The 9,976-nt window shown below is 50.1% G+C and overlaps 1 long non-coding RNA gene across 1 annotated transcript in view; it reads right to left on the bottom strand.

Moving 5' to 3' along the window:
• Positions 1–3,666: 3,666 nt before the first annotated feature.
• The window catches only part of LOC107182184, an 8,076-nt gene continuing 1,766 nt past the window's right edge, over positions 3,667–9,976 (bottom strand). Inside the window, exons 2-3 of the long non-coding RNA XR_001512907.1 lie at positions 4,770–4,855; positions 3,667–3,973 (exon numbers count right to left, since the gene is read on the bottom strand). This is a non-coding gene — a long non-coding RNA (uncharacterized LOC107182184). The remainder of the gene's footprint in view (positions 3,974–4,769; positions 4,856–9,976) is intronic.

A 9,976-nucleotide genomic window follows, 5' to 3' on the forward strand; every position in this document is an offset into this window, starting at 1 on the left:
CCGCCCCTGCCTCAGTGTCGCCATCTGCACGGGGATGCGTATACAAGGGCTCAGCCCCCTGCCAGCTCCTTGTTGGAATTCGTTTGGGGCACCGTGGGAGGCAGCTGGGGGGAGAGGGGAGGCGGGCAGACAAAGGGGCTGCTGTGAGGAGTTCGCCTTTCAGAGAAAAAGGGCACAGCAAACAAAGAAATAAGCAGACAAGATAATTTCAAATAACAAGTGCTCATATAATGGCACACAGATGTACCGCCTGTGCCAGGCTCTGTTCTAAATGCTATAACTATGGGCGTTGGTTCTTTTAATCTCACAATAAACCTAAGCGATAGAGTAATTATCACCCCCTTTCTCGGATGGGAACGTGGAGGTTGAATCATCTGTTCAAGGGAAATGAGAAGGTGAATCATACACAGCCGGTCCCCACTTACATTATGATGGGTTGACTTAGGAAGGTTCGAAAGTGATACTCAGTCATTAGAAACCATACTTAGAACTCTGAATTGTGATCCCCCCCCCCCCCCCCAAAAAATTGTGACCCCCCCCCCCCCACCCAGCTCAAATATTCTCTGCTCTCAGCCACCCGGTCGTGAAGGTAAATAACCATCTACCATGTTGCCTATATTGTGTTTTGTTTCCACATTCCATCATGTCTACAAAATGCCTGTGCCGAGCCAGCTCAGTCAAGGGTTCTGCAAGCCTGAGTGAGGGCGGTGAAGGATGAAGAAATGACAGACAAAGAGAATAAGCTGGGTCTAGGTCCGGGTTCGGCAAAGTGCAGCTCAGGAGCCACATGTGGCTCTTTAGCCCCTTGAGGGTGGCTCTTCCTAATTAAGTTAGTAACAATGTACTTACCTGTATAGTTTAAGTTTAAAAAATTTGGCTCTCAAAAGAAATTTCAATCGTTGTACTGTTGATATTTGGCTCTGTTGACTAAAGAGTTTGCCGACCACTGGTCTAGGTGGATCTTCCTGTGCCTGGCTGAGGCCACAGAGGGAGATGCAGAGGCAAGCTGAGCCTTTATTTTATAGCCAGAGGTAAAGGAGGTAGTGGTCACCATAGCTACGATGTTCTTGTGAGTTTCACTTGTTTTGGCAGCACTTGCTACATCTCCCTCAGCCCATTAGCCACCCAGGGTCAAGCCTAATTATGCTAAGAGGACTGTGCCCTCTAAGCTGGGACTTATTTGTGGCTTTGCCAACAGGTCAGTCTGAGGCTTAACCCTATAGCCGCGCCCTACAAATGCCCATCTGTGTCTCCTGCTTCTGGTGAGAAGAAGAAGGCACTTAGATGAAGCCCAACATAATTGCCCAACTGTGGGCTAACGTACATGTTCTGAGTACGTTTCAGGTAGGCTGGGCTAAGCTACGAGGTTCCCTAGGTTAGGTATGTTAAATGCATTTCCGACTTCGATACTTTCAACCAGCGCTGGGTTTATCAGGGTGCAACCCCATTGTAACCCCAGGAGCCATCTGTATTCTTGGGAAAACAGGTTGAACAATTTACAAAAGTGTCCAGTGGATGGAGGAGACCAAACTTGGGTGCAGATAGTTGGGCTGCGAGTGAGGCTTCTTAACCTCTCCACTCTACCACCTCTGGCTCTGCAAGAAGGATGTAAGATGGTGACATTCAGAGTGCTGGGCCTGGAAGAGAGCTGTTCCCAAGAGGGTGTGACCCTCTCTGTGTCCTGGGGCCATTTAAGCTGAGGCTGGAATGAGGAGAGGATCCAGGCCTGCAAGGAGTTGGGTGCCCAGGCAGAGGGAACAGCAAGAGCAAGGCCTGAGGTGGGCGGCACACATGGACTCCGTGTGTTTCATACACACAGGAGGGTCAAGGGGCCTGGGGCTCAGTGAGCAAGGTCTGGAGTGAGGGGCGAGGAGAGTGGAGACGACCAGAGGCCCCACAGGCTTGGCAACGAGCGTTTGTTGCAGGTGTGATGGGAAGGCCTACTGCTATGACTGCTGGAGGGAAGTGTGGGTGAATGGGCTGGACTAGATGGCCGAGGCCCTTTCAAATGCCAGCCCTTGGTCTCCAACGGACTTGGAGATGTCAGATCAGCTGAGCCCTCATCTTACAGACTGGAGTGAGACTGAGGTCCAGACTGAAGGAGTGAGTCCCTTCGATTCAGCTGCATATGTCCGCACAAGGCCAGGGGGACATACCCACCCAAGCCGTTGCCCCCTGTCTAGATGTACTTTGGGGTCCCAGGACCTCTGTGCTTCCTGCCCAAAGGCCCCAAGCCTGCTTCTAGGGCCTGTGCTCTGCAGGCAAGACACTAGGCCCAGGATGTAGCCAAAGGGCAGCATGGAGTCGGGGGTAGCGGGAAATCGGACAGGCAGCCTGAGGTGTCTACACACCTACATGTGGGATCTGCACAGTGTGGGCAGAGCTGAGGGTAAGAAGGGAAGGGAGCAGGTTGGGGCAGGAGGGATGAGGCCAGCTCTCCTCACCCCCACTCTACGTTTCAGCAAAGCTGTAGGAGGGGTCTGAGGTTTCAAATTGAAGCTGGCCTTCCAGCGTGTTCTGAAGTTATATTCATCAAGGAGAAAGAGAGAACATTTTAAAACAATGTATTAGCTTGATTTATAGTTTTTAAATACTTAGATCTGGGGGGTGAGTGGCCCCGGGGTCCCACCAATACCAGGAGTGGGTCTGGCCAAGCACATAAGAGATATTTATCTTTTAGATGAATTAATCTCATTTAATTTATTCCTCATGCAGACTCTACAAGGGAAATAGCACCGTCTGTGTTTTATTGATGAGGAAACCAAGGCGTGGAGAGATTTAGCGACTGACCCAATTTGTCACATTATAAAGGAACAGAAATGAGCCTTGAGCCCTAATGCATCTGACTCCAAAATCCTTTACAATTGTCTCATGACAAGTTCACAGTCATTATGAGCACATTAAATATACTATAACAACCTGAGCATGTCATTCAGTCTCTCTGGACACAAGGACTCTTTCTATTACACTAGAGGCCCGGTGCATGAAATTTGTGCATGGGGCAGGGGTGGGGGTCTCCTCAGCTTAGCCTGCACCCTCTCCAATCTGGGACCCCTCAGGGGATGTCCAACTGCCGGTTTAGGCCTAAACTGGCAGTCAGACACCCCTCTCACAATCCGGGACCGCTGGCTCCTAACTGCTCACCTGCCTACCTGCCTGATTGCCCCTAACTGCCCCCACCCTCCACCCCCTCTGGCCTGGTCAACCCAACTGCCCCCCTCTGCCAGCCTGGTCGCCCCCAACTGCCCCCTCCCATCCCCCGCTGGCCTTATTGCCCCACAAAGCCTGTGTTTGGTCGTCCATCTGGTTGTTTCTGTCATGATGGCCCCTGGCTTTTTATACATTAGGATAAGAAAGGCCTTGATTCTTATGCTGTCCTCTCAGGCACTTTGGGAGGTAATAGGGCAGAAGCTAATGCTCCATTTAACAGTTGTGGGAAACTGAGGCCCTGAGCTGTAGCCCCAGGGATCAGCCAGGCTCAAACAAATAGGGTCTGCTTTTCTCATGTAACAAAAAATCTGGGCCTGCCAGATCGGAGCTGGTGTCATTGTTGCAACATCCTCAGCAAACAGCTTCTACTTCATGGTCGGTTCTGGTCATTTATTGCTACATAACAAACTACCCCCAAACAACAACCATTTTTATTATTTTCTACAGTTTTGTGGGTCAGAAATTTGGAGAGGTCTAAGTTGGGGATCTTTCGATGGATCTACAGGCATTAGTCACTTGGTTGTGTTCAGGCTGGGCTCACCTGAGGCTGGAGATGGCAATCCTGGAATGGCCAGTGCTTCGTGGGGTGACTGCGACGCTGAGCTCGAATGGGTTCCTCTCCTTCGCCAGGCAGTCATGGGGCCCCTCCAGGTGGTCTCTTCTGCAGAGTGGCTTGACCTTTTCCGTGGCAGCGCATGGATCCAAGAGGCCTTGGCAGACGCTGCCTGTTCTCTTAAGGGCTAGGCCCAGAATTGGCAGAGCACTATTTTAAAAAATATATATTTTATTGATTTTTTACAGAGAGGAAGGGAGAGGGAGAGGAATAAAGAGTTAGAAACATGGATGAGAGAGAAACATCGGTCAGCTGCCTCCTGCACACCCCCTACTGGGGATGTGCCCACAATCAAGGTACATGCCCTTGACGGGAATCGAACCTGGGACCTTTCAGTCTGCAGGCCGACGCTCTATCCACTGAGCCACACCGGTCTTGGCAAACGTGCATTTTGAAGTCAGCCCTGGACTGAGTAGCTGATCGCTTTCCTTTCTAGAGAAAGCGCTGGCGGTGCAGCAGGAGGGTGATGGCTCCCAGCTTGGCAGGGGCCCCCTGGCAGGACTCTGGAAGGAAGGAGAGTCAAAGAATCAGCACCCATCTTTAATTTACCTCGTGGTCCATTTAAAATGGCTGCTTGAGATCCAGTCATCACATCTCAATTCCAGCCAGCAAGGAGAAAGAGAGGCATAAGATGTATACCCTCCTTTTTTTAAAAAAAAAAAATATATATTTTATTGTGGGCCTAGAGGTCACAGGTCAGTCCAGATTCAAGTGGAGCGGAAATAGACTCTCTCAATTAGACAATTCCTCTGGAAGGAAGGAGAGTCAAAGAATCAGCACCCATCTTTAATTTACCTCGTGGTCCATTTAAAATGGCTGCTTGAGATCCCGCCATCACATCTCAATTCCCGCCAGCAAGGAGAAAGAGAGGCATAAGATGGATACCCTCCCTTTTAAGGCATTTTCTAGAAGTCACACAAAATATTTTTCATTGGCAAGAACTCACATGGCCGTACTTAAGACGAAGGAGGGAATATGTAATCTTCATTACAGGTTGCCATGGGTCCAGCTGAAATGTAGGGGTTCTAGTCACTAAGGAAGGAGAGGAGAATGGATATTAAAGAACAATTAGAAATCTGGCCACAGTTGAATTTTTTTGCTACCAACAGCTAAACATATTCCTAACGAACATATCTTATTTCCAATCCTTCCCTCCTAATGTATCCTCCACACTGTCACCAAAATAATCTTTCCTTCTAATTATTTTGTATGTTCCTAAAAGGTGATTATTTTAGTTATTCCCATGCCAACAGCGAGTGTGTGAAGTTTTTTGTATGGGGCCGTGGGATTTTAATGTCTAAAATAACAACAGGAGCATTTGCAACAAGCACTATGGGAACATATTTTACTCCATCTTCAGTAACTCCATGAAAGAGGATCATACATGTGAGAACGGAAGCCCAGAGAGGTTAAGTGACTTGCCCCAAGCCACACAGTGAGTAGGTGCACGGTGGAGATTCAAATCCTTGTCTGTCAGATTCCAGGCATGTGCTGAGGCACCCACCTGTGAGGCCCAGGGACTGTTACTGGTGACCCACCCTGGAGCATGGGCAAGGCCTGCACGGTGTGTGTTAGAAGAGGCAAGTGTGAGCCAAGAATCTGCAGGTGCCCTGTCCGCCCTGTGCTCCTTCCGCCGGGAAGCCTGCACTGAGCCCCGGGGTCAGACAGGCCTACTTCATGAAACCAAACAGGCACCAGGATTTCATGCCACTTCGTTTCCTTAAACCCTGAATGACCCTCGGGCCATGAGTAGGAGACTTTGCAGAACTGGCTACGTTACTAAGCAGTGGTCAGAGTAAGGCCCAGCGACTCCTGGCCTTAAAGGAGGTGCCGTCCAGCTCTGAGGTTCTCTGTTCTGAACCCCGGTTCTTCTGGCCTTTACTTCACTCTGTTTGGGAACTTACAGGGGCTCCCAGATCCCCTGGGGTTCAGTTTTGCCCCATAAAATGGGGGAGTATGGAGAAGGGGAAAGGGACAGACATGTCTGGATTCAAATCCTGCTTCTATCTTTTCGCCGAGTCTCAGTTTCTGCATCTGTCAAATGGGAGGAATACGCCGTACTCTGCTAACTTATCCAGGGAGGAACTGCCTTTGCAGACCGGAGCTGGTGAGGCACCAGTCCCGCTTCAGCAGATTGCATTTAGGGACCTAGGCATTATCCCCTGTAGCACAGGGAGAGCAGGGGGGAGCAGGGTTAACTCCTGGGGGGCTCCTGTCCACGACCTCCCAGAGGAAGTGGCCAAACGGGGCGTTTACACATAGATGCCCTGTCAGGGGCGTAGTGATTCGGAACAGTGGTGCTGGAGCCAGACAAACCTGTGTCTGAATCCCAACTCCATCTCTTACTCACTGAGGGCTCTAGGGCAAGCAAAGTAACCTCTGTATTTTCATTTTCACATCTGGATGATGGGATTGAAAAGACAGCTTATTTCATCTGCATTTTGTGAAGAACTGAATGAGAATATGTCTTAAAAGCACCTAACTTAGCCTGGCCGGCGTGGCTCAGTGGTTGAGTGTCGATCTATGAACCAGGAGGTAATGATTCGCTTTCTGGTCAGGGCACATGCCCAGGTTGTGGGCTCGATTCCCAGTGTGGGGCATGCAGGAGGCAGCAGATCAATGATTCTCTTTCATCATTGCTGTTTCTATCTCTCCCTTCCTCTCCCTCTCTGAAATCAACAAAAACATACAAAACACCTCTATCCAAATGGAAGTTGGGACAATAAGAATTAACATTTTTGAGTCCTAGTTAAATGCTGTGCTATGTGTTTCATTGATTAACTTATATACTCATCACAACCTTAAGTTGTAGTTAACTATTATTCTCCACCTAGCGAGACAGAGATGGAGGTACAGTTACAAAACATCTAACTTAGTGAGATGAACTATCCAAATGGAAGTTAGGACAATAAGAATTAACATTTTTGAGTCCTAATTAAATGCTGTGCTATGTGTTTCATTGATTAACTTATATACTCATCACAACCTTAAGTTGTAGTTAACTATTATTCTCCACCGAGCGAGACAGAGATGGCGGTACAGTTAGGTTGAATAAGCTGTCCAAGGTCACAATCAATGGTGGAGCTGGGTTAGAACCTCAGCCCAGGCTGTCTGATTCAGAGCCCACCTTAATCAATATAAGGTCATGGACCTTATATTCTGTCCCCAATAGCACCTCCGCAACTACTGCAGTACCTGATTGGAGTAGAAGTCACCTGACCCAAAGGCTGCAAAGATTTAGGCTAGTCAGCAGCCAATGAGACAGCCCTGATGCAAAAGCTCCACCCAGCAGGGCTGAGTGCAATTAACTAAACTAATCATCACCAATCAGGGCTGCCAGTTTGAATTTGCATCACGGAGTGTTAGGGCATAAAATGCATCAAAGCTGAAAGACCTAACAAGATCAGATAATGCCAAGACAATGCGGAGGCACAGGGCAACGAGTAAGCCAAAACCTCAGGGGGCAGAGAGGAAGAGAGCGGAGAGGAGGAGGAGGTGAAGGAATATCAGGCCCGGTGCTGAGCGGGCCATGAATGAGCTCAGTCCTTAGGGCACGGGTCCAGGTCCGGAACGATTTCCTGGTGGTTAGATTGCACTCTGTGGGGCCTGGTCAAAGCCCTGCCTTCCAATCCCTGCAATCCCGGTGGCTCAAGTGAACCTGAGAGTTTCTGCCCTTTTCAACTAAAATGAGGCTGGCTCAACCTTCACCTTTAACTTCAGGGCACATGTGAAGAATTGGAAGTGGCCAATGGAGAGGAGGAATAGCACTAGGACCCCCGAGCAATCCCAGGCCTGGCCCCCTCCCTGTGACAGCAGAACCCCAGGTCAGTCCTTGATCTACTTCGCCATCTGTGATCACGCTCTCGGTGATCTCATGACCACCTGGGAGGACTCTAGGCCAGGCCTCTCCACTGCCCTCCAGACTCCTGTGTCCAGTGGAGGACTTGGTATTTGCATGTTGTGTTGCCCAGGCAACTAAAATCTAATCTGTTCAGAATGGAATTCTCAACCACCCAAGCCCCTGACTCCAGCAGGATCTCCAGCCCAGGGAACGCCAGCCCACATGCTAGCTGCTGAGATCAAACATCTTGGTGTCATTCCTCCCCTCTCTCCTCTCTCAGGCTCCAACATATCCTGTTGGCTCTACCTTCCTAACATAGCCATGAACTGACCACGTTTCACCATGCCCAGCACGACCGTCCTGGTCTGAGCTGCCACCCCCTGTGACCTGGGGTGACCGTAACAGCTTTCTCCTGCCTCTGTCCTCGCCTCCTGCAGTTGTCTTGCACTCAACAAGGGGGGATCCCGTTGCAACCTCAGCCAGAGCTCGCAGTCCTCTAGCTCAGCGATTTCCAAATGGCGTGCTGCAAGAATCTTTAAAATGTGCAATACCTGACTATTTAGTCAGGGCACTGACCTCTTTTCCCTAAGATTGTCAAATTTAAAAAAAGTGACAACAGCCAACACGACAACAGCCATCTGGTGTGAATGAATCAAAATTATACCTTTTTTTTGTCAGATCGGCAAAAAATATCACATATTTTTGGTGTGCCGCCGAATGTTAGTAATTCGTTTATGTGTTGCCATGAGCTGGCAAAGGCTGGACAGTGCTGTTCTAGCTCAAAACCTACCAATCGCTCCCCTTCTCACTCAGGAAAAAACAAAGGTCTCTACACAGAGCCTCAAGGTCTCATGCTCTGTTCTCACCAGTGCTCCTCAGAGACCCGCCTCCTTGACCTCACCTGCCGCCTCTGTCCCCAGCTGCCCCACTGACCAGCTACACAGAGTGGGAGGAGCTCTCACTCCCAGGCCTTTGCATTGGCTGTCCCGTCTGCCTGTCACGCTCCTCCCAGGTGTCTCTCTCACTCTTCTGGTCTGGTCACCTCAGCAGACAGGCCTGTCCTGAGCACCTTATTATCTACCCACCCCAGTCGCCTTCCCTGCTTTTCTTCTGTGTAGCACCTAAGGCCATCTGACACGCTCCATATCCCACTTCCTCTTTACTGTCCATCTCCAGCACTAGAGTGTGAGCTGTTGTCAGCGTCCCCACAACCTAGAACACAGCGTCTGGCATGTGGCAGGTGCACAGGGAAGCTCTGTCCGATGACAAGAGGACCTGACTTCCTGGGGACATCCCGGCCCAGCTGCCACCCCTGGGTGTTCCCAGGCTAGCCCCCTCGCCTCTTTAATCCTTTTAGGGGTAAGCCTCAAGGCCCTGTCCCAACACCTGAGAACGTAGGAGACTGGTCCAAACGGGTGGGGATTTCTCTTAAAATATAACTTTTTTCTCCCTTCATACAAAAGTCCTTGTGTCCCAGCTGTTGGCTCTCCTATCAAAGCTTGTCCTGCCCTGAGAGCTTGGCGCCGGCTTCTGTGTTCCCGCCAAGGATCCAATGTCACCGGGTCACCAGTGAGCAGTGTGGGCTTTACAGGAGTTTCCCAGGGACTCTGGGCACTTCGTCTCCCTATGGCCCACACCGTAAACCCCCCTGACCCCCCACGGGAAGGATTCAGTGTTGGCAATGGATGAGGCTGGTAACAGATAGTAGGGTCATCGTACTGTTCTCGCCACTTTTCTGTATTTTGAAAATTTCCTTTACTGGAAAAAAAAAAGATGTTTTCTTTGCAGTTCCTTTTCTCCCACACATCCCCAAAGGACTTCCTATTGCCCCCCCTCACCATCACGTACCCTACAACTTCTCCTTTCCCCTCTGGTCTGGCTTGACCAGCTAGTGCTCGTGTTAGCAGTTTAGCTCCACTCACTAGCTTCCTGTTAGCATACTGGAGTCATGTGGGCACTTAAAACCCCCGTGGTGCCCAGTTGTCTCCACAAGTTTTGGAACCAAATGGTCCAGGGTGGGGGTGTGCGCACTGAGTGTTGGTAGAGGCTGCCATGTGATTCTGGCACTTTCCCGAGTTGAGTCGACCCGGACTCATCCCTGACTCTGCTGCACCCAGGGGCCTCCTATTAACAGGGTCTGGCCTCCTTGGCAGGTAGTTTAGCAACATGTTGTTGTTGTTGTTACCCGAGCCCACCCCCTGGTGCAATTACAGTACACCTTCAACTGTATCAGTAGCAGTTGTATCCCATCGTGGTAGGACATTCATATGACTTACACCTAAGGGGTGGCAGCCGCCCTAGAAGTCTAGTAC

Source organism: Myotis davidii, unplaced genomic scaffold, assembly GCF_000327345.1.
Source record: "Myotis davidii unplaced genomic scaffold, ASM32734v1 scaffold32, whole genome shotgun sequence".
NCBI classification, from domain to species: domain Eukaryota; kingdom Metazoa; phylum Chordata; class Mammalia; order Chiroptera; family Vespertilionidae; genus Myotis; species Myotis davidii.